At 37.6% G+C, this 25711-nt stretch overlaps 2 long non-coding RNA genes across 3 annotated transcripts; one reads left to right on the forward strand and one right to left on the reverse strand.

Moving 5' to 3' along the window:
* Window positions 1-4105: 4105 nt before the first annotated feature.
* Window positions 4106-22855, reverse strand: LOC106031863 (uncharacterized). Its single transcript, XR_001204492.3, has 5 exons — window positions 21188-22855; window positions 9381-9547; window positions 7823-7917; window positions 5313-5386; window positions 4106-4648 (listed from the first exon to the last, which is right to left on the reverse strand). It is a non-coding gene; the product is annotated as an uncharacterized lncRNA (long non-coding RNA).
* Window positions 13649-19131, forward strand: LOC106031862 (uncharacterized). Of its 2 annotated transcripts, XR_010832845.1 has the most exons (4): window positions 13649-14924; window positions 16478-16575; window positions 18026-18181; window positions 18995-19131. It is a non-coding gene; the product is annotated as an uncharacterized lncRNA (long non-coding RNA). The 2 variants fall into 2 exon arrangements; XR_001204491.3 differs by lacking the exon at window positions 16478-16575 and having other exon boundaries at window positions 13661-14924.
* Window positions 22856-25711: the final 2856 nt, after the last annotated feature.

Consider the following 25711-nt stretch of genomic DNA (forward strand, 5'->3'; position numbering starts at 1 on the left):
GTGCCTAAAGTCCACATCTCTCTGCTACTCCCTGTCTTGTGCTTCAGCTGAAACCTGTTTGGGCAAGGGACACTCTCTTTCAAGCCTTCTGTTTCTCACACTGAGCTCTGTAAAATGCTTACAAGTAAGTGAATTGTATTGAGTCGAGACTCCTTTTGTTTTCAAACACATGGGAATACACTGTCACCTAAATATATGGTGAAAACAATGCCATACACTGCATCTAACCAGAAGAAAACATCTATTTTTTTTAGGGAAATATATTGGTATACATGACACAAAACAAAGAAATATATATTTTTGAATGTCAACCCAAGTGTCGGTCTTTGCTATTTAAAGAACCTTACTCCCCAGTGAAACAATATTATATATATTCTCAGATAAAAATAAAAAAAGATAAAAGCTACATACAAAAATTCAATATTCAAAATTGAACAACAGCCTCACATTATTTACTGATGTTGCGTAATGATCCTCCATAAGAAAGAAAGAAAGAAAGAAAGAAAGAAAGAAAGAAAGAAAGAGAGAAAGAAAGAGAGAAAGAAAAGAAAACAATAACAACAACAAAAATTAACAAAAAAATCTTGTAATTTATTGGAATAGTTCAAAAAATGTTAATCCCTGCCACTTGAGCAATGTTCGGTGAGGAGGAGCAGAACATTGCAAGGATGGGTTCCTAATCTAGTTCTTAACAAGATGATGTACGTATCAAAATTACTGCCAATTCTCCTGGACAACTTAGCACCAAAAAACACTAGTATAAGTCCCATCTGAATCCATGCCAAAAGACCATCAGCTTCAGTAAGACAGGATCCAGCTGGGAATTGGTAATAAAGCGAAAGCCTTTTTGCAGGCAGACATAAGCTCTCCCTGTGTGCACTCTGAACTTGGATGCTGAGTAGCCGCTGTTCATGCAAGTTAATAAGACTTCCCAAAAGGCAGGATGTCTTACTTCATGCTCACCTATGTGCTTCTTCCTTAAAGTGATTTGCATGTATTTAGAGAATGGACAAAAAGCCTGGCATCTGTCTGGGAAAAACAAACAAACAAACAAGAAAAGAAAAAAATAAAAAAGTAACGGATCCTGAGAAGTAACCATGATCTGTCACTTGAGTGGGAGCCATTGGGACAGAACCTGTCTTTGAAGAAACCTGTCTTTGAACTGTTCCATGGATCAGTAGATAAGCAGGACTTTACATTCCATACAAGTACAACAAGGAGAAAGCATATCACTGGAAATTATATCAGAGGCAGACTAAAACCTAACTGTTATCAGCAGGGGAAGCTAAACAAAAGCAAGGCAACAGTCCTCTTTAAGTGCTGTAGGGATGAGAAAGGAAATCCATTTGTCCCCTGGCAGATGCAGAACTGTCAAAGAATATTTGTGCTGCCATTCTCCTTTTTCCTTTGTGTGTAGGTTTTGGCATGACTTTCTGTAATTATCACAGCATAAAGAAGAAAGAAACTTTCAAATATTTTTTTGACACCAGTCTTTTCGAACTGGTTCAAAGCACTAAAGTTGTTATTTATTATACAGATATACATTAGCTGCATTTCAAAATGGGACAGTGGGCTGGACAACAGAGACAGTTGCTTTCTACTTTTGTGCCTAGCTTGGACAGTAGTGATGGTTTTGTACCATAAAGCTACCCAGGCTTGTGGTGAGGCTGCAAACACTGTGTGTAAGCCCACTGGTGCACTGTGGTGTTCAGCACCAGGCAGCAGGGCCAGCTTCTCTGGAATATTGCTGGGACCTGTGCAGCTGCAAATAGTTAGTGTTTTGAGATCTAACTCACTTCAAATAAATGTAGCTCTATTGATGTTACCTGTCTATCCTGCTGGCACTAAGTCCTGTGTTATTGGCTCTGATAAATTACAAAGTTGTGATGGTCATGGGTTATCATCTTGATTTTAAGTGTCCTTCATAGAAAAAGGTGGAGGGGAGCTCTTAGGAAAAGACAGTTTTGAGAAGTCTAAATCTTAGGAAGTGCCATCCCAAATGAAGATTTAACAGTGAGACCAAGGACTGGAATACCCATTAAACCTTCACTGATGGCAAACATCTGTTCTCAGCAGGAAGGTTAGGGCAATCATGGTCAGAGCTTACGTGCACTACCATGATCTAAAATGTAACATTAATCATCTCCCTGAAACCAGATGTATGCAGACGAACCCAGAGCTGATTACTGCCTTCTCTGTTTCAGACTTTACTTTCTTCTCTGAGGTTTCCCAATGCCTGTGACAGCACATCCAAGCTGCCCGCTTGAAGCCAAGGACACCTTTCTGCAAAACGAGTGCCATGGCACAGGAGCTGTGTCACTTCAGTTTAATCACACGTTTTCTGTAGCCAGGCATCGGCAAGATGTGAGGCTCTCCTCCTCTTTGTCGCCTGAGGTAAGGATTTTGGCAGAGCACACAGCACAATGTATTTGCCAGTTGTGTCTGTGCCTGTCAGCAACTGGAATTACCCTCTTGATGAAAGCAAGGGACTGAGGGAAGTCACCTCTGAGAAGAGAAAACGTTGTCTTTCCTCAGAGACTAGAGGCACATTACGCCCACATAGAGAAAGGAAATTTCACAGATTTTTCTGACCTCTTTCATCTCTTGAGAAGCAACAGTAAGAAGGGCAAATCAGTAGTTATCAATATGAGAAGATGAAAAACAGAAGAGAGAGAAGGGAGCAAAAAGAAGATAAGGCACCCCGTACATCAATACATAAGTGTTTCTCTATGAAATGATGCTAAACATTTATGATAATCCTCTGGGCTCCCTAAAGAACTTTTACATGACATGGTAATAGATGGTCACTTATGGGTTAACAAAAACCACTTGCATCAGGGTATTGACAGTTTAATAAGAGAAGCAATGGACACTTTTCAATGCCAAGTGACTCTGTATGGTGGTCTTTCCCGTCAGAGAAGAATGAATTTTAATGGCTATATAAAATCAACAATTTCACCTGGTCACTGTAGTTCAAAGACAAATATAGATAAATGTCTCAATTTTTGGATGCCCAAGATGAGACACGTCATCGAGATATTAGATTGTGAGGAAAGGATCCTACTCCTGAGAAGGAGCCTCTACTCTACATTTCCACAGATGGGGAAAAAAAAATCTAAAAAGTTTGACCCAGAAGTTTTGTACAAATGTGAGTTGCTTATTTATACTTTTTAATTTGGTTCTTTCATAGAGTCATGCTATACTCACAAGATCCTGTTAAAATATTCAGTGCCTTCCACTCCAGGGAGGGCTGCATTTCACAGGTGAGTGAAGCGATCACCACATGCAATATCTCTAGAGCACTTGCTGAACTTCTGTAAGCTTTATTATTACTGATTCAATCTGTGTAAGAGGAAAAAGGGCATCCAAATGGCACTTAAGATGGAATAAGAAGCCCTTCATAAAGCTATTAAGAAATTAATAATTACAGGAAGACAGATGTAATTACATCCAGAAGATCAATGCAGTTTTTAATGAAGAAGAATTTCAAGACCCTAAATATAAATCGAGATAAGAAACTTCTGAAGCTCTCCCACATACCCTCTGGTAGATAAATGTTGCCAGAGAACAAAGGAATTGTAATGTTGTCACACAAAACAAAGTGATTTGGGTATCCTACTGAAAACATTAAGGTAGTTGGTCTGCGCTGCCAAACCATGTCTTCTTTGAAATATGATTATGCTTGATGTTTACAAATGGTCCTACTGAGAAAACCTCTAGTGTACTCACTGGAAATGGGGCAAATGATATGAAAAATTCCCTTCTGTTCAAAACTGTTTCTGTTTTTCAGCAGAGATGAAAAATCTTAAAGGCTCCACAGGACTTAATGATTTGAGAAAAACTCTTCCCTCCCACCCTGCAGAAACTTCTATATAATAGCATGATAGAGAAAGCAAATCATCATTATCCCTTGCCAGCTGTTGAAGCTAGCAGACAACAAAGGGTACTTGAATGTTGAGCATCTGTGCTAGGGTTGTAGGTCAGTCAAGGAAGAGCAGAGAGAAAGTCATCTCTCTTTTGCTCACCTTCATTTGGATCCTTTGGGTTTTGTATGGGGAAGCAACACACAATGAAAATAATAATTCCACTGAGCAGGAACTTTTAATTGTCTCTTACACTTTGTAGAGAAAGTATACAAAGGGTAATGACAGTACATGACTCCTGTGTATATTATATGGGAAAATAAGCACAGAAGAAACCAAACTGAGTTAGCAAGATCACACATGGATGTGATTTCATTTCAGATAAGCCTACAAAACCCAAACACTCCAGTTGTGTCCAGCAATGAAGCAGATGTACTTCACACAGGCAGATACATACTATCGCAAATCAAGAATTTTGTTGAAATATCAAAACTGAAAAAGAATATATCCCCAAAGAAACCAAACAAACCCAGAGCATCATAGAAACAGAGCAAGCTACTGTTAAAATCCTAGGGCCTTAAGAAACAAGTTAAAACAGTGATACATGCAAGGAAGGTAAGCATCAGTTAGAGAAAAAGGCAGTCACAAAAGGAAAATGTATATTGTAGTGAACTTTGGAAAGGAAATTCTTTCTTGACCTTCTCTCTTTCTGCTCCTTCAGCAGTCAAGCATATCTCTGCACTTTTCTGTCCTTATGGTTGTTTCCAAATCCCATACGTTTGCACCTCATCAGGAGAAATAACAAATAATGCTACACTTACAACTTATCTCTAGCAGGTACAAGACTTAATTAAAAGCAATGCTGTGTCTGATCAATAAGGGTGTTGAAGGAAAAAATCAAACTGGTCTAAGCACAAAACAAACATTGAAGAATGGCTGTAGTTAAAACTTTACAGAAGTCACTGTAGAGAACAATTCTTCACTCACTAAGAAGGGTGAGAACTAGTTCTACTCCAGATCTGTTGCCCTTGCTGCTCCTCAAGCTTAGCAGGAAGTATGTGAATTTATATTAGCCAAAGATCTAGTTTAAATTGGAGCACATCTGCAGGAATTTCTGAGTCAATATCTGTCTCAGGAGTTAATTTGTCACGATGGCAAAAATAAACCCTCCTCCAAGGAGAAAGAAAATCCCCAACTACCAAATTACTGGCTTGAGCAGTGCTTTTTGGGAAAGTTGGTAAAAAGACAACCTCTCTCTGTTCAGTGAGGATTAGTGGGGATTTCATAGGAAAGACACTCATATTAGTAAGTTTGAAGACTTGTATGGTCTGATTCAACAGGACAGAACAGACAAGAATCTGATGTTGAAAAAAGATTTACCCTCAAGAGAATGGTCAATCCATAAACATAACAGACAATATGTTGATTTAGTTGTAATATGCTGAGTACCTGGCTATGGGGTTCAGCTTGAAGAAACTCTCTGTGCTTAATTTGGGAACACCCTTGAAAATAGATACCTTTCACTGTAAAAGAAAAGGATTGTTTAGGACTGCATCACATGGTCACAAGGTATATAGAAAGAGGTGTGGATTCTAATCCAGAAAATGAGTTGTTTGAGGCCTTGTCTGGTCCCTCAAAAGGTCTCATGCAGGATAGGTCTAGCCCTTAACAACTATATAATATATACTCTGATTATTAATAGGAATTTGAAGTGTCAGCTTGCAAAGACATAACAGATTTTGAAACCATAGCAATTTAAGGACAAGGTTTTCAACCCACCTGCATGATTTTCTTTTTACAGATGGGTTCTTCCAGTTTTATTTTGGAAGAAGCCTTTGCCTTGTCATGAGTTTTCAAATTGGACTCAGAACTAGATTGTCTACTATAAATAAAAAGTATCACATTTGATACCCTCCTGTTCTCCTGTTCATAGTATTCCAAGTTGGGCGTGGGGAGGGATTAAACCTAAGAATACATTTTACAGTGTAGTTGTATTACCCACAGAGTTACCAGGTAAAATAACTCAAATGGATTATTAACAGGCCCCAGATTTTTTTTTTTTTTTGCTTTCCATGCATACATAGAATAAGAAAAATACATTTCAGATTGAACAGAACATTTTGTACAATACAGAAAAAAAAATGTTTTTCTGTTTGTTTCAGTAAAAACCTCCCCCAATTAAATGTTATCTGAGCTGATTTTTACTTTGATTTGTAAGTGTGTGTATTGGACTAAAAATCAGTTCTTCATTTCAGCACACCAATAAGCGTCTTCATCACTTTTCGTAGGAAAATGAATGTACTTAGCAGGATATGAACTTGAATGGCAAGATCTCTAATGTTTTTATTATTATTATTAAACATATTTGATGTATAAGAGTTAGAACAAATGTGAAAAATCTCAATCTGCTGCTGTGATTTGCTGTCACAGACCTGCCTGACACTTTTCTGTTATGTGGATGGGGAAACCCACTCTGAATTGCCTTGATTCACATTGCTCTCTTCCTCCCTTTAAAAAAAAAAGGGGGGGGTGGGGGTTGGGGGGATGACTGTTACTGCTTGGGCAGCACTCACACAAAACTTAGAAGAAAGATGTTGACCAGTAATGAGACATGTACTGCATTTGAGCATCCTCACTCATTTGAACATCTGAGATAGGAGAAAGTTGACCATACATCTCCAGTTCTCTGTTTTCCAAGTTAAAAAGTGGGAAAACAGGCAAATCCAACTCAACTTTGGAAATTCAAAATGTAGATTTAGATCTTCAGGGATTGTTGCATTATTACGGTGTTGAAGATACCTATCTTTCTTACGTACGTGTACCCAGGAGCATTAAATTAACAATCCTCTTTGTCTTCACTATTTCTCAAAGCTATTTTACCACAAAGGGATAGCAAAAAAGAGGCATTTTTTTTTTTATTATTTTTTATTTTTTTTAATACACACCAGCACCTACCCAAAGAGAACTGCAACTGACTATGTTTTGGACACTGAATGTTAATCTCCAACAAAATGTATTGCAATCACTAAAGACAGGATCCTGCAGACCTTCTAATTATTCTGTATGTGGCCTGGAAGTCTTCCTACTGTACTAGACTTTGCAGGATCCCTGTGGTAATCCCTAGGATGGCCCAGTGACAGACTTTTGGAGCCGATGCTGTGGGGGTTGGCATCGGTTGGTCTGTCTGCATTAATGCATCTGAAGCTGTGAGTCCGTATGTGTGGGGTTACCTGTAAGCTGGGCAAAGCAGGAAAGTTTCAGTCAAGGTCACTTCACTTTTATCTGTACCTTAATAAAACATTGGCCTCCAGAAGCTGAAACCATTCTGAGAAACATTTGAGACTGTTAGGAGCAGCATCCTGGGAGCACAGTCTCTCCTCTAATTTATGCTAATAAAATAGGATTTAAATGTATGAGTCATGACTGGTAGTGGACTGAACAGACTATCCTGTCCTTCACTTTTACTATTGCAAAGATGTCTCTTCACTACTCATAACACCTTTCTGAACTGGAGAAGAGAAAACCTTCTCCTGACAAGTATTATTGGCCATGTATGTGCCTAAAAAGTTGTATAGGTTACGCAACCAGAGTTTTTTTGCCTATAAAGCTTTTTTTGTTTATTTGTTTTTTTTTTTTCTTTTTCATTCATATTAGAAACTAGTATTGTTATCTGTTTACTTTTTCCCTGCACTGAACTGTCCAGGACCTTTATGATTTCTCATTTCTAAAGCAGTAATATATTAGTCCACACAACCTAGCTTAAACATGCCTTCCATATGGAATATAAAACAATTTTGATTTCTCATCAAGCAAATATTGTTTCACTTGCAGTTTTCTTTTTCCTTCCTCCTCTCACACCCCTCTCCCACTCCCACTGAGCATCCAAAGGAGCACTTTGACAACAACAAAAAAATTCATTAGTCAAGCCAGCTCCATAACTCATTCCCCTTGTTACTCACTGTTGAATCATGGAGCAGAAGGTGGGTGTCTTGGTCTTGAAGGCAGGACAATGAAACAATATATTTCCATCAGATGCTGGAGGAAAGGTTACAACCTGCTTTATACAGAATTCAATTAGGAATCACAGTAAGGGGAAGCTTTGTATTTGAAGTTTGTATTAACTCCTATAGATGCCAGAATGCTCTCAATCTATTTCTCTTTCATCTCTTTCCTCTAAAAGACTTTTAACTAATCACAACATTAGATTAGTTCAGTCAAAACAGTAGGAGATCGATTTTGTTTCAATGCCCTGGGAGAAAAATTTAGATTCCCAGATGTTTCATGGAAATCAACAGAAAAAGATTCAGTTGAGAAGCAAGTCCGGCTTTAAGTAAATTATCCAGTCAAGTATTTCTATTACACTGCTACATGGACATTTTTGTATCACGAGGCATTTCCTACTTGTTTAGTAGGAAATGTGGATAGACTCAAGCAGACTGAGTTTCACCTGTTTGTGTCTTCAAAGGCAGGACTGTATCAAATTAAATTTAACTTTTGGTATACTCCATTTGGCTTTTAGATCTAAAGATTTTGGGGAAAGGCTTTACCACAAGATGAATTTAACACCTCTGGTTTTAATGCCAGTGAATTACAGTAGGTCATATGAGGTCTTCTTTTGTTGTAGATTACGAGCTCCAATTCTATGTTAAAGTAGAAACTGAAATTATTGTTCCTTGAAACATTCTGGGCTATCACTATTTTATCTCCTTTAATGTTTTGAACAAGTAGAAATAAACTTTTTCTTATTTGTGGGTATGCATATGTGTGGGTATCAAATTTAAACTATCTGTACAAAGCTGGTAAATTCAAATGTAAAAAGATAAGTTTGGAAATGACAAAACAGTTTTCCAAAAAAGTAAATATATATATATATATATATATATTAAACATTCTGATATTCCCAAATCTGGATATGTCATTTAAATCTGCTGTTCCAACAAACTGACCTTTTGAGTCAGTTTGACATTTAATTGTCTTCGTTTTTTTGCAATACTTTATCAATGTGGAGTGGTAGCCTGATTTTCTGATGGTACAATTTTTCCTGATGAATCAGCAACCATCTGGAAGAAAATTGATATTTTCATGATTTTGATGCTTGATGGAGATCATTTTCTGCGTGTGGATTTGTCATGTATTTATGTTAACAGTATTAGGTTTATCAGTTACTTCCATAAAGTTCCAGTTCCAGAATTTCATAGACAGCATTGCTGAATAATTGAACCCATAGTCTCCTTGTGTCAGTCAACAATGTTTTTGCTCTAGCCTCATACTCATTGAGGTTGCAAGGAGAGTTAATGAGAAAATAATGTTGAAGCTGCATCCTATGTGCAGATGGCACATATTTGATGCGTCAGATCCTCTTCCACAAGTTGCTTATTGGTTTACTCCTTTTGTTTACTATCTGCATCATGTCATTAACCTGAAGTGCAAGATCTTTTCTTTACAAGTTATTTGAACTACTTGGAAAATTATGGTCGCATGCTAAAGAGAAAAATGAAGAAGATTTTTATTTCCCACCTTCTATTTCATACATTCTTTATGGGACAGTGACTATTTCAAATCATCCTCTTGGTGGTTACTGCTGAGATCTCTGTTTTGAGTTGTGGACTGAGTTGAGGCTTCTCAGCCAGCAGATTTACTGGAAACAGGTTGCCTCCTGAGAACCATGGACCTGAGGTTAGGACCTGAAGAGCACATTAGATATATGGTTTAAGAAAGCACTAAATTACATGCAATAACTTGACCTAAAGTCTTTCGGAAAGTCGCTGATGTACATTTGAATTTAGACTTGGAACTTTTAGCCACTGGCACTGCAACAATGAGAGAGAAGTGCTGACAGCTGCCCACTCTGCTTTTCTGCCAGACATCATCACCCTCGTAACAAAGGCAGACAATTGGAAGGCAAGTCCATCCTCTGAGTACCTGAAAATCAAATCTTGCTGCATTCACTTCAGGGTCTACCTGGAGCCCAAATCTGTAGCAGTTACAACTGTCCCTGCAATAGACAGTGCAGGGTTTGCAGAGCCAGCACAAGTTTTTCTCAACAGTGGAAGTAAAAATGAATGCTACTCCTCAGACATAAAGGAAATGCCAGCCCACTCCTACCCAGTGAAGCAGAGAGGAAGAAGGAGGAAGGAGGGCTGAGGTGGAGGTTTGGAATTTGAGACACGGAGAGCTGTGCTGCCTGTTTTTGCAGCTCTTCTGAAAGTGAGATGAGCAAGACAGAGAGAAGGCACATTCAGCACAGCCACAGATCTGCACGCCCCGGGCCTCAGCAGTAAGCAAGAATTTATGGAGTTGTGCCACAGCAAAGGAACCTCATCCTTCCCAGAGACCAATTGCTCAGCAGCCCATTCTACTGCCCAAGGAGTCCCCTGCTTGCAGTGTCACCACCTGGTCCTGCATGCTGTGCTTTCAGAGAATGATGCACCAGAGCCAAGGTGGAGGCATACATATTTCTAGGCAGCCATTGCTTTGGGAAGAATTTTTAAATGGCTTGGATTCTCTCTCCTAAGGCACTGAATGAGCATTGAACATCCCCATTGCCTACTGAATACTTACTACAGTTTTCTACATAGTGCTGTCTAGTGTTTATTGTAACTGGTCCCCAATTCACTGAGGAGTTTTATACACCACCAGTAATACAAGATAAGTCTTAACAATACAAGTGATAAATTTACAGTGATAGAAAGCAGAGATTTCCAGCTAAATCATAATAAATTCAATAAACCTAAAATAGGATAATCCACCATCAATTCTATTACAATTCTTGTCTACCATGACAAAAAACAAAACAACAAAAATAAAACAACAATAACAACAAAAAACCTGCCACCTTCTTCCCTTAAAAAATAAAATAAAATAAAATTCAAGCTGTCCTTCCAAGGAGATTTGGATCCTTCTTTCTTCCCTTCTCCCCCCAACCTCCTTCACTGCTGCTTCTAGTCTAACAGAAGAGTGAATACATAAGAATTCAAACTAGGTCTTCCTTGGAGGGATGCAAAGGACAATCCAATGAATAATGTTGTGGGAGTGATTTGTAGTTTCCCCCAAAGTGTGAGCTGATTTGTTATGGATAGAACTCAGCCTGCTGCTCTGTTGAAAGCCAAATCTATGCAACTGATTTTCTTTTAATACATTTATAGGAAAGAACGATCCTGCATTTGATTGTGTGACTGATCACCTTGACACCCATAGCTGATATTCTACCCGTGCAATCATAATTCTACACGTACCAACAAAAGAAAAAAAAGCCATGTCTTGGTGTCTTGGCTGACTGCCTTACTTTCTCATTTCACTAGTGCAAAGGCCTTCTGATTCAAATTCTTTAAAGACACATCTGTTGACAATAATTATTTTGTGTAATTATTTTAATATTTTATTCATAATGTGGCTTAAAAGGATAGCATATGTGGATTTGACTAGAGAGACTACCCATTGGAAAGACAAAATAATTGATTTTTGGTTGTGCTCGTTGATTAATGAATTAAAAACAAACAAACAAACAACAACAAAAACCACACACAAAAAAAAAATTAACTAACTGCAATTTTCCTGGAGTAACCAGATATAATCAAGACCAAGTTTAATTTTTCAGGGCAGAAATTTACTGTTCCTGTAGAACTGGGGGGAATTCAGATGTGATTTAATGAGTGACCTCTATTCAGAGTGCTTAAATACAGCCTTTTATCTCAGAATCTGAATGGAAATTATTGAACACAATATATTGAAGATAAGACTTGAAGATAAGCCTACCCCTGCTTGCCTTCTTTGGTAGGTACGTTACCCAGGCATTGACCCATGGCTGGAAGAGGAAGGAGGGCTTTAAAAAGACAAAAATTGCTATGGATAGAGAATATAACAAAATACCTTTCCCACCAGTTTTGTCTTCAATCAACAGAGATGTTATCTTGCTGTTTCTGAGCAATATCATTCACCTAATTCTGTGCCATCACTCTACCGAATCAGAGATAAGACTGAGAAAAATGTAACCACTAAAACTGGGCAAAACTGACCAATGACTAAATCTCAGCAAGGTTTTGGACCATGTTGGGGTCACTTACATATGCTAAGAGGAAAGACAGTCAGCTGCCATTGTATTTTTGAAAGTGCTTCCTTGTACATCTGTTTTGCTCCTCTTTTCAGCTTCACTATTACCTGATCTTACTGAATGAATAAAATGACTACTTCTCCCAGGTCATGATCATTTGTATGGACAATTCCAGTATCAGCCATTTGATAGAGAGAGACAGTCTCATCTGACAGCACTACTTTAACTGTTTGTTTTTTTTTTTTTTTCTGATTTGTCAAAGGAGGTATGAAAACCTCAATGTTATAAGCATTACACAAGCATCACATGCAAGCAGCCACTGATGGGTTAACTGTGATTTTGCAGCAAATCTGAAAGTAATAGTAGCATGAAATTATACTGACTTGGGAACAAAGACTGTAATGGTAATTTTTCAGAGATATGTTTATTCTGACTCAAAGGTGTAAGCAAAGCATTTAAATTGAATTTAAATCAGCTAATAACAAACTACTGCTACAACTACTGATAACAAGATTGTTGGAATGATGATACAGGTTCACCGTCTCTAGTTCTGAACTCAGATTTTTCACTCATGCCAAAGTCTGCTACCGCATTCATTTTTTAGGCAAATGTCTGTTATTGAATTCAAAGGCATTTAGACATTCATTTTTGAAGCTTTGACATAGAGAATTTTGTAGGAGATGAAGCTAGAGGTGAATGTGACAACTTCTTGTGAGTCTGTAAAGCAGAGAAATGGTTAATTGATAACAAATGGGCAGGTGTAAGAAGAAAGATGTGATCAACATTTGATAATTTATTTAAAGGAAAAAAATCCTTTGGCAATAATCCCCTGATTCATAAGAAATGGAGGCAGTCTGGCAAAGTTTAAGTGATTGAAAATGATGCCCATGGCCTTCTGTAAAATCTGATTACAGCTCCAATGATCGATGAGTTGCCATTAGCGAAAGGAGAAAAAGTTCAGAAATTGAGCCAAGTAAATCAAGAAAGACCTTTTGAGTTTACAATGAACACTTCAACATGATTCAAAAAGTGTTTTAACCTAGATTTCATTTTCTTTAAATGTATGTTACCTTCAGAATATGAACTATTCATTTCCATGAGTCCTTTTTGAGCCAGACATTCATATGGCTTGAAAAGATGTCCAGCTTTGCCTGCTGGCTTTTCAAGGCTCCCTTTGATTTACTTCAGTGACACTGGGAGTCTTTGGCTGATATCTGGATGAAACTCTCTTCCTTTCAGCCACAGGTGGGTCAGATACATGAAACTTTTAAATTCTTATTTTTGCATTTACTTTTTTTTTCTTTATATCTGAATATATTATTACTTTTTAAAAAAGAAATCAGCTTCAGCAAAACATGTTATCAAATCCTGTCATGACTGTCAAACTCACTCCACAGGAAAATAAAAAGCAAAGTGAAAAATAACTGAAAATCTGAAAAAAAAAAATAAATATAACATTGTAAATAGTAGAGTGACAGGTGTGACTGGTTCACTGACTCAGTAGAGAAAAAGCTTTAATTTTAAGCAAATATTTAGTAAATTATAAAAAGCAGAATATTAAAAAGTAGATTTATTCAATTTTATTATAAGTAAAATATTTCTTTTGGATTTGAACTTTCAAATATAAATGTTTTTATTTTTAGAATAGAGAATATCTAAAAAAAAAAAAAGACTTTTGATTCAAAGCATACTCCTTTTTTAGTTTGATGAGAAAAATATTGCTTTTATTCACTGAGAAAAGAAGGTTATCTTGCCAGTCAAACTACACAAGAAAGAGATGATCTCAGGCAGAACTGAAGATCACCTATGAATATTTGTCCTAGCCTGAAGCTGAGGCTCAGCTTACTATTTTATAATTTTCTTTCAAGGGTTTTGAACTAAGTCTCAGCTCCAACACTAACTACCTGTACAGATCAGGACCGATCCTGGTCTAATTTTGTGTTATTTTATTTTGATTCAGAATAAGTCATCTGTAATTTACAAATATTGTCTTTGGATTTATACTGGATGCCACTTCCTTTGAGCTTTTAGTCTGAGATCAGAAAACTTTCTACAACATCAGCTTTTTGCTGATAGTCAGAACTTCTATGAGGTGTTACAGGTGAATCAGAGCAGCTCTCGATTTTTTTAGTGTACTTGAGACTATGGCCAATGCCTACATAATGTTGTTGCCATTTTTACGCAAGAATATGCTAGCTACACATGAAAATTCTTGCAAGCAGATGTATCACTAAGGTAGCATTTGAGAATTTCTAAATTAGACCAAATTGTGTAATGCAAACAGAATGAAAACAGGTAACCTCTTCCTTTACTAGGCCTCCTAGGGAGCTCCATGACATACATAAATGAATTATGGGTAAGTCAATTTCAGTTTCTTCTTAATCATACAGGGTAATGTAGTTTTTTGTTAATTAAGAAATAGAGATTAAGCTAAAACAATTTATTTAATAAATTATAAAGATGATTGCATGTTAGACTGCCATGTGAATAGACTCATTCCCAGATTGTTAGAGCAATGAGCATTTTGATAAGATACCTGGAAAGCCTGACTATAGTAACAAAATATCCTTCATAATTACATTATTAGTGATTATTATTTGAGATTATTATTTCCTGTCCAGATAAGCCAACATGAGTTTATGAGAAGAAAAAAGAAGTGCAGCCTGTTTAAGGGAGTGGAAGGACTTTGGTGAGCCCCTGACTCTTTGCATGTTCAGTGTTGTAAATCCCTAGCCCTTTGCCAAAGTGGGTCATTCCAAGCTGAGGCTTTTAAACAGCTTCTCCTCATGTTGATGAAGACCCAGGCCTGACAAGGCACCGAAGAGAAGTTCCACACAAAACACCTTTCATCTTCAGCTCCCTGTCTTCATCATCCTTTGCTGCATCTTTCAGGAAGTGACATCATAAGTGGGAACTTATTGATGTAAGAGATGTCCCTGAAAGAGGGACAGCAGAGGGAGCAATGCTGCCATTTCGATTAAACCTGTTCAGGATGGCTGGAACAGCTTGGTGTAAGCTCACTGAAAGACAGATAAGTACTGCTTGTTGACTGCTATTTTTAATTAAGCAAAAATAACACTCCAGCAATCGTGGGACTGATGATGCAGCAACTTGCCAGCTTCATTATAACTGACATCATCTTCCTAGGTCTGTCCTGGATTGCTCTTCAAGCACTCTGCAGCATAATTCCTCCTCATTTCTAAGGAGACTGAAGTTCATATTGGTTAAGGGGTAGTTTGGAATTGCAAAAGCACAAAGTCAAGAAGTTGTAGCAGAGTCAAGATCTAAATATGCATGACTCTGAAGAGTTTTCTGTCTTTTCACCATTGTCTTTCATGACATTTTACAGGCCATAATCAGGAACCCCAGAATGACTAATTGAGGCTTGCCTCTTCTTGCCATGCTGATCTTGTACAGTACATATAGCTCAGACACCAAAAGCTAACTAATAAGATTCCTTAGAGAAAAGACCTCTTGGCATACTTAGCCTAGTTTCTGCAGTTACAGGCAACATCATGGACCGAACTCCATTTTTAAAGATCCATTTTCCTCTATTATGGCGTGTATGCTCCAGAACTACCTTGGTCCAAAGTTTAGAGAGAAATCTGTCATTACTGTTAGTTTTGACTTGATCATTCATGGGCCAGTAACTTCCTTCTGAAATTTTTCTCTTCTACATACAACCAACCCAGCATAAGAAAGCATCATCTCATGAAGTAGCCAGTTTTCTTTAATTTATTTCCAGTCTTTCAGGAAGGTTGGATCAAAGAATCCTTTATTGTTTACATGATTGTTTGGCGTTAGCTCTTTGGACTAGATATGGGATCCTAACTGTCATTACTGTGCTATGGCACACGCATACATCCCAGGGTGTAGTAATGTGCACTAACAGAGCACGTAACAGGCAGCAGAGCTGGTGTTTCACATCTGTAAGACCTGGCTGCTGTTCCCAATCTCCAACTTGAGCTTTCAGATCCCCTGCAACTCTCCTTTGCCTTTCAGTTAAATAGGTGTAGTAGCTACTCACCTTTTTTATGGGTTATTCTGAAAAATGCTGAAAAATTTGTACCGCAGCTAAGTATAATGCTTTTCCAAGCTATCTTTATCTAAACTTGCTTCCTATATACTACATGTAAGTACAACTACAAGTTGTATTTAATGCAAATGTTTTCTCCACTCCTGTCATAAAGGACATCAGCAATTGAAGAAAAATTCAGGGCATTTTGGATTAGGCTATAAAAAACCTCCACACTTGAAATAACCCATCCCCCATCTATTTTAATTTAAAACCTGCTTAAAACCCATTTTTGAATTTCCAGTGCTGTTATAAGGTGCTTTAACACACATGAAGCAAATGAAATTATTTTGTAATGAAAGTCTTGTCATACATCATTAGGATCATCCTCCTACCTATAGGGCCATTTAGGAAGCTGAATAAATCTATCCAGCTTTATAGCTGTAAGAGACGGTACATTAAGTTTGCTGGTCCCAAAGTGCCTGAAGAAATCCAAACACTAGTATTCTTCAAGTCCAGGAGATTTTATTTTCTAACTTCCAAATGTAGATGGGCAGAGATCTTCAAAAGCACATCCTCAGCTAGCAATTGTGAGCAGAGGTCTGCAAGCTTTAAGGAGACATTTTTCACAAAGCACACTGAAAGAGGTGAGCACTAAACTGATAGTGAACTCAAATCGATCTCCTTTTCACATCCATGTTGTTGGTCTTTTCAAGGCACAGAAACCTAGTATTCTGAACACTTATTTAGTCAGTATCCCACAGTACTGGATCTTGCTATAAACTGCAAACAGCTGTAGTCAGCTCTCAGATATCATGACAGCCTGGGATATTGGCCATCAACACCCTGACCAAGAGAGTGACACTCCCAGAGCTTACTGAACCTTCAGCTGTGAGAGCACAGCTACAGCTGGGGCTGCAGCACAAGATGTATCACAGAATTGCTCAGGATTAAGCAGCTGATCAGAACATCCATGGAAGCGTATACTAAAAGAAATATTGGATTTTGGGGGCACTTAGATTTTTAATGAAAAAATCATGGAAAACAGACACAATAAAAATATCCATCTCTCTCTCTTTTTATTTTTTTAAGACATGTTTATTAGAATTATCTTCTAATATCCCCAACTATATCTATCTTTGAATCAGATCTAAATTATTTTCATTGCTGTTATTCTATCATCGTTTTCCATTATTACAGTGGAAATACGGTAATCAAACTAATGCATTTATCAGTTTGATGCTGTTTCTGTGACATCTTTTTTTCTTTGCTGGAAAACTGACAGTTGCTTGGTTTCATTTGTGTTTCTACTGTAGCTAGTTAAATAAAACATTTTCAGATGCCATCTCACTCCATCTGTAAGAGGGAGAAGAATAAGAAGGAAAAATTCAGGTGCAATGAGTTTTGCTTCCTTTTTAGAGTCTGTTTGCTACTATTAAGCTAAAAAACAAACAAACACAAGTCATCCAACTTGAAAAAAAAAATTAAAAAATTTAATTGACAAAATCTAAACCACTGTAGTTCCCTTCTTCCAGAAAGTCATTGCCTTATGTCTAAGCTAGATTTTATGGTTAGCTTCCTACATGGCTCACATTTGGCTGCAGAGACTACTGCAGTCCCTAACCAGTGTATAAAGCACAACCAAACTGGGTCTGCAGCTCAAAGTCAGGAAAAGAAGACCATAGAAATCTTTGCAGAGCTCACTCACAGGGTGGTGATCTCCTTATTTATTGACAGGAATTCAAAAATGCCTCCTCATCCTTCATCCACCTAGTTAAAATATAATCCTCATTTCATAAGGCCAAGTTTTCTGGAACTGGTTTGAATTACGTTTTTCTTTAGGGCAAAACTGATCAGTCTCTATGCGTTGCAAATATTACCTTAATGTTTATATGAACACAGATTAAATCTGTCCTGAAAATAGGACCTCCCAATATGAGTATATTGTGTCTCATCACCTGCCCATATTTTTAGCTCTATCCTGCCTGAAGAGCACGATCAGTATGCCTACACAGTGGAGGAGCTAAACCCTGCTAAGAAGGCTGAGTTTAGTGCACCCAGGTGTCCTAGGTTTGATCTATCTCATCATTTCCCCAGATTGCGCACCAAAGTATGGAGCATCTTCTAGATCTAGCCCTCAGGATCACGGCCAAAATTTTCACATGAACATTAAGTGATAGAAGAAAATGAGTCTTAATTTCATCAGAAGCTGAGACTGCTGGCCTTGTCTGGCAGTGCCTGAAGCATCCTCAGGTAAGAACTACAGTCAAAACAGTGTGTGAAAGCAGGGAAAAGCCATCCATTTTTTATCGGAGAAGAGTAAATAAGAGAGAGATATCAGACACAGGTTACCAGCAGAGAGTTGGAAACTGAACTAGGAATTAGTATATTCAGTTTCTAAAGCTGTGAATGCATGGAGAGGAGGAAGATGGGGTAAGAAGAACATGTTTTGTTCTTATAGAGTAAAATCCACTTAGCAGCTCTTTTGAGACAGTGAACTTGTCTTTGACATTTACTATTTGTGTCAGTGGCTGAGCTGTTGCTCTATTTGCACTCATTCTCTGCAAAACACTGCATTCTTTAGGCAATTTGAAAATCTTAAATCCATCTTTTCAAAAGAAAGTTTCTAACTAATGGACATCTTATGGATGAGCAAAACTGCTTCTTGGAGGCTGGATAGGTAGAAAAGGGTTATTTGATTATACATAGGCAAAATGGTCTTTTGCTCCTTCTCCTGCCCTTATGTTTAGCAGAGGAGGACTTGGGCCACTAAAAACATCTGAGCCCCCAAAAATTTAATTTCAAATGCATTGACCTCTACACAGAGGGAGTTTCAGAGACTGAGAATGCCTACCTATTGTCTGTTTCTTTTCCAACCTACATACGTACACACTTTAAAGTCTCCCTTTGCTCTCAATGGTTACTTGTAAACTGTCTTAGACTTCATATTAAGCTTAGGTTTTAGCTGTCTTTTTACTTCCACTCTGGAGGAAAAGCCAGACTCAAACACCATTGGTAAACAGCTAAAAAGATATCATTAAACTCTGAATGTCCTCTGTTCTGAAGGCGAAGATCTGGAAGAGATTTTCCAAATTCAGCTTCAGATCGGAAGATGGGGAAGGAGTCCCTGGACAAAAGAAGGGGTAGAAGATTTCCGAGGAAAATATCCTTCGTTTGTCACTGTATCACCTCCCTGCACTGTATTTTGTTTGATATTAGTAAACATTATGTAAGTAAACCTCCCTAAAGATCACATGGTAGAGAAACAATTACAGTGCTGTCCCATAGGAGACTAATAAAAAACAAAACAACAACAACAAAAAAAAACCACCACAGATCTGCTTTTTTAAATTTGGAACTCACCAGAACATTCCCTGCCTGTTAATTAAATTCCTTGCCTGTTAAATTGGCCAGCAAATACCTCAGAAGTGGCTACTAGATATTTATTACACATTGTTGCTCCATTTTATGTGCTCTAGTAGTGTGAAAGCACACACTCAAGCAAGGGGACAGAGGGAAAGCCCCAGGGCTGCAGTTATCTAAGGAAGTGTTGTATGTTCTGCTGGAATAGAGAAAATCAAGTGTTCTCTCTGATGAGCCTTGCAGGTTTGTCTGCACCATCCTGGCAGGTTGGCTCCTGGTTTAAAGGTCTCCTTCAGTTTAGAGGTAACAGATAAAACTCCCCAGAACAAACCTCCAGAAAACCCTACAAATTAAAACACCAAGATAAATGGATGAAGACCAAGGGACAGCATAAGTTTTGAGTGCATACTGGAACACAAAATATAAGCTTTTTCTTTTTACGTGCATCTCCTTGCTGCCCCTGAGCCTCAGACACCACTATGCTAAGCAGTAAGTAAGGCAGAGTGACAATGGATAGCATCTGCCTCCAGAGAGGAACCAATATAAATAGCAAAGGAAGAAAGACAGGGCAAATATTAAGAAACAGCATTTTATCATAATCAATACCTGAATTTGTAGGAGCCTTGAAGAAACACCAGAGTGCAATCAAAAGCATGTTTGTTTTGCCAATTATATCAGCTCATCTAACAATGGAATACCTTCTATTAACACTTTGTTTGCCTATAACATCACATGATTTTGGCTACAACAACACTGCAATTGCTTGAGCTTCCAGAATACTTATATTTATTTAAATTTTATACTAAATTAAGCAAATCTTGATAGGAAAAAGACTGTTCATAATGCAGATGGCGTCTGTGTCAGGTATTAGTACAGTATTCTTACTAGCTTGGAAAGCTAGTCAAATCAAGGACAAAGAACAGGTCAAGAACTTGAAAAATAACATTGACACAACAGATATTTCTGAGTCTTTATTTTTCTGTACCTGAAAGGGAAGCAGCCATCATCACCCTGCTCTCCAGAGAAGTAATGTGCTTTCTAAAGTGCTTCCTTTGAAATTTTGTCATTTTCTGTATTAATGAAAGCTCAGTATTTTAATCATTAAAGCTTAGAATAATCCAGATCACAGATCTATAACAACCGCAGCAAGTGAGAAGCATCTTTTCCAACAGGAAATGCTTTAAAGAGATACAAGAAAGGGAAGAAGGGAACATACCTTAGTTATCACACCCAGACACCATGTCTGGGTAAACCAATTAAAGACCTCAGCTGGCAGGAGGAAAAAATAAATTAACAACTAAAGTATAATAAGGTAGGCAGTGTAATAAGAGTAAAATAGAGGGAAGTCTCAGTCCTGTAGGGACCAGAGTTATGACAGGTGCTCAACCACAGAGCATAAGAACAAATCAAAGTTCCTTTTCTTAAGCTTTATAGATCCCTTGCACAGCAGGGGCTTATACCCAACCTAATAGAAGGAGAGAAGGAGGGAGAAGAGATGCAGAAGGTGTTGATTGAGTGGGATAAATATTGTCCTCATTGCAGGGGAAGGACACCCACAACACATCTCTGGCAATAAATATTAGCTGTAGATCAAGATTCACTCTGATATATTAAAACAGGCTGCTTATGAAAATCTAAGTACTAAATATTTCATATTCTTGTTGTTTAAAACCCAAGAAGAGAAGATTAGGCAAGAGCCTGAAGAAGGTTAACAAGATAGTTTTACACATGTTTACAAAGAGCTTGTCCTGAGCCAGATAAAAAGGATGATCATATCTGTTTGATTATCAAACTAATTACAGCTTCCAGCTGCAGCACATTATGCTTTAACCAGGCTGGGCCACAAAAAACAGATGATAAACTTCCTTCCAAAATGAGGAATAGATTATTGCTTACCTGGTGGTCTAAAATGTCCCTCTTTTTTTTTTTTTAAGCCCCTGGGTAATGGCTCAGGCTCCCTCAATATATCAGTCTGGGATGAAAGTCCACTGCCTTAAAAAAAGTTTTTTTCTCCTAATACTTCTTATATAACACACCTGTGGAATTGATTAATATAGCTGCAAAATAGTTAACGCATGGGTCAGTTTTTAGCCCACCTCCTACAATGTTTTTGTATCACAATTAACATTTGAAGTGAAGAGGTGAAATACAAATTTACTAAAACAGATCATAAATAAGTTTGATTTCCTGCAGTATCAGACAAATGTATTAGAAAAACAGGTTAAAGCATTACAGGGAATAACGAGCTTTAGAAAAAGGCTACTGGTTAACAGTTATATCAGCAACAAAAAGGTGGAAATGAATCAACATTTGCTCAAAAGAAATTATGTTTGAACCTTTCTGAAGCCTGCTTCCTTTGAGCCATCTGAAGGCCTCAAGATGACATAAAAATGTTCTGCAAGACTCCCTGGTGTTGGGAGGATGAAAGGGTGATGAGACAAACCAGCTGGCTCCATATCTACTGTTTTGAAAATTTATCAAATTTACGTATATCAATGTATGATATCTGTCAACATAGAGAAGTAGTAAGAGTCTCCATTTCCACCCCAATCACTGGGATCCTCCAACTGTCCTTACTGCAGACCTGTAGAGAACAACGTGCTGCTGAAGCCCAGATGTGACCTTGCCAAGTAATTGCAGGAAGCCTACAGCTGCTGGCAGGTGCATGAAAGACAAATGAGCCTAATAAACTATTAAGAGAATTAGTGCTAGACTATTAAGTTCAGGTCCCTAGTGATATGTAGGTATTTAAAAATCAAAGGGAATTAGGAGTCTAAGTAAAGGCGCAGCTTTAGTCCTACAGATCAGATATCTATACTGGAATTCTTAGAGCCATCTCTCTGCATTCCTTTGAAAAAATCAAATGAAAAACAAACAAAAACCTACCACCACCAACAACCAAAGCAAACCACCGACACCAAAAACTGAAGCTCTTTAGAGCTTTTCTTGCTGTAGAAATCTTTCTTTGCTTTGGGCAATATAGCTTTCAAAACAACTGACTTTCATTTCTGAGATTCCAGTCATCCCATATAGTATTCCAAAAATTTCCAGGCTGCATCTTTTTCTGGAAGAGCTTTAACAGCTGTTCTGCTCTGACACTTGACTTTCCAGACAGATTTGGGCTACTTAGAGGAACAGTAGGAAAAATGTATCATTATTTCATGAGGAATTTAGAATTTCAGCTCTAGAGATCAACAGACATTCCAGAAAATACCTGACAGTCATTTGTGTGTTCTTAACAAAGGAATGGATGGGGAAAAGATTGTGTTAAATAAATAAATAAATAAATAAATAAAATGGAAAACAAACAAACAAAAACCTAAGGAGGCTCAGGTCAAGTCTTTTTGCTTATTTATTTCCCTGTATAGTTTCAGTGTTTATTCCAGGAGAGAGAAAAGTAAAGGGAGAGAAGGAGAAAAAGAATAAACAGAGGTAGTTTATAAAAATATCGTAAGAATAATGCTGTTCCCATTATCACAGAGCGCATCTGTCAGCTCTATCCATTTCTTCTAGATGGGGTGGAGAGACCTCTGACATTTCAAATGCATCACTCTAATCAAATCTCTATCCTCCTGAAATGATTTCTGAGACTGCATTATAGGCCTATAGAAATATATGAATGAATAATACTTTGGAGAACAATAAGTAAAGTAGCAGGGACAGAGCTGAAATAACTGGGTTCACCAGCACTAAAAAGTGAGGGAGCCATTAATCCCTGAAGATAAAGTATTTTCAACTCTAGACCATTGAGATCTGCATGGCTGTAGGGAGAAACCACTCAGCGTGTTCCCATTTACCACTGCAGAGCAGTGAAATTATCAGCACTTCTCATGGTACTGCACTGCCTGGCAGGGGAGTCAAACACTGTGAGTTTCATGAAGGGCTGAGGGGCTTTTAAGGCAGTTGTCAGTCTCAGTTTTTTAGCCAAAGGATTTATCTGGCTTTCTGCTTTCACAGCTCTCTGTAGCCACTTTACAACTTCTCCCTCAGTTGCAAGACTACCCTTGATCTTAGATTGTATAGCATTGCAGTAAAAATGTTATGAGACAATATTGTGACCTCTCAATACGTAAGTCATGGTCCAGTACCTAAAGCCATTTAAGAGTTACTTTTGTCGGTTCAATTGCAAGGACTGTAATTGGCTTGTGTGATTTTGTATTCCTCATCAGATATTATTCATCTCATTTGAGTTCAGCCAACAAAACAGGGAGTATCTAGTCTAAACCAGAGACCTGTGCTACTACAATCAATGAGGAGTGGTAAGCACATGCAGAAAACAATTTGTCCTGTCTGAGGACTCACTTAAGATTAAGTCAATTGATGTGTATTCCTTTCCTTGTCCCCCACCATTAACTACAAAGAAAGACTAGAGGATAAGTTTAGGATTCATTTAATCTAACCGTAGGTGTCTAGAAGTGAAACACTGAGACTCCCTATGTTGTCAGTGAGAGTAATGGGAATCCCTACAGGGTAATTTGTTCCTTCTGTCCTAAACTAGTATCTTACAGTGGAATGAGTCACCCTCCGGAAGTCTGTGTTTCTGTCTGTGGACTGTTGAGGGAGTCTAAGGATAGGTTTCGTAACACTTCTTTTTGAGTATTTACCATACAGAGAGAGTGCAGAATATTTAAATTTCTGCTATAGTTCCTACCAAATCCTACAAAATAACCTGAAGAGCTGTAGGAATTGGGGCTTTCCCTTTCTTTTCTTCTGAGCATTTGACCTCCAGAACTGATCAAGACAGCTGAAAATAATGAATTCAGGATATTTATCAGATGGTATGGCCATTGATCAATGCCCTGGACACCCAGACAAAGTCCTTCCAGCATTTGAGCAGAAGGTAGGATGGAAACATTTCAATAGCAATTTCTTTTTATGTGTTGTGGCAGAAAGAGGCCATTCAGACACTTGGAATGATAGTTTTAAATAGCAGTTGTGGGAATATTTGCAGTTAATGGTTTTAGCTGATGTGGTTTAGGGAATTGCATTTCTTTGGTGGTATAATGAAACAAGGACACTCACATCACAACTCCAGGAGTGGCGGTTGGCCCTGAACACTACTTTAATCAGAGCTTTAATCTACGGAAGGATAGAGGTGCAAGGAAAAAAAAGAGCTATAATGCAAGTTGCTCGTTGCATAAGGCAAACACAGTAAAAGCAGTTTGTCATGGGAATTCCATCACCATAATGTATGAACATGCTTTTTCTCAGCACTGTAGGTGTAGAAATTGAATAGAGCAACCCTGTATCTTATGGTTGGATCTAGTCCCATGTAAAATTAATCATTGCCAATTCTAAACAGATTCTCATTCCAGATCCCACTAGTTTTCATAATAATATCATATTGGAAGTCTTTTGACTACTCTATTTATAAAGAAAATTAAGAATTTAATCATGTATTAACTTAACATGTATTAAGGTAAAAAAAAAAAAAAAAAAAAAAAAGGAAAGCTTGAGGAAAAGGTAAAGAATTCATAACTTCTCCAGGGTCTCCCAGAATCCCAGAGATACAGAGATCAGCTGGAATCATCTGTCTTTTCTGAGGGATGATATTGACAGTTTTGCCTGAGCCTCCTAATTCTAATAGAGGTTATGGAAGACCTGGTGGAATCAAAATTTTATGATTTTATGATATTGCTATTCTAAGTATAACAAAACTAGCACAGAGTCCACCTTATATATTAGGTCCAGAGCAAAATGAACAATTAACACACTAAGAAAAATGTAGCCCAAAATGTCCATGTTTTGTCTGTACAGCATCTTTTCATCCATCTATAAATAGAAAATTTCTACAGTCAAGAAAGAAAAGGCAGAATCCTAAACGGTTACCAGGGATTTTTATTTCATGACTTGAAGGATCCTCATAAGGTGACTAAAGATATTGTGTTTACAATGTTATACCATGAACTGGCTTCTTTGGAGTATTAAATAAAGGTGCTAGGAAGATGGAAGATGGATCTGCCTTGTCCCATCTCTTTATGTTTCATTCTGCTTGATGTTGATCTTCTCATGGACCATTTTTGTTAACACTAAATACTATAAATTAAAAGAAAACAACAACAAAAACAAACAAAAAATTGGGGACGGAATTTTTAAGGAGAAATTATTTTTCTGCAGAAAACTGGCAATGCAGTCATTTTTTGCAAGTCATAAGAAAAATTAAATTCATATTAAAACCAATATTGGAGAAAATATTTGAAAACTTGATATTAGGGAAGATTTTCTCATATTCATTCTTAATTGTGCCTTCCCACATATCTTTCCGTATGTCCTGTACCCAGTCATAGAAAGTTTACTATGTATGTTACTTGCATGCTGAATTCCTCATTACAGCTGGGGTGAGGTAGGAGAGAGCTAATGCTCTTTGTTTAGGAAGCTACTCAAATACCATTAAAAAGCAAGATTTTAGGTTTTCTTACC

Source organism: Anser cygnoides, chromosome 7 (genome assembly GCF_040182565.1).
Source record: "Anser cygnoides isolate HZ-2024a breed goose chromosome 7, Taihu_goose_T2T_genome, whole genome shotgun sequence".
NCBI classification, from domain to species: domain Eukaryota; kingdom Metazoa; phylum Chordata; class Aves; order Anseriformes; family Anatidae; genus Anser; species Anser cygnoides.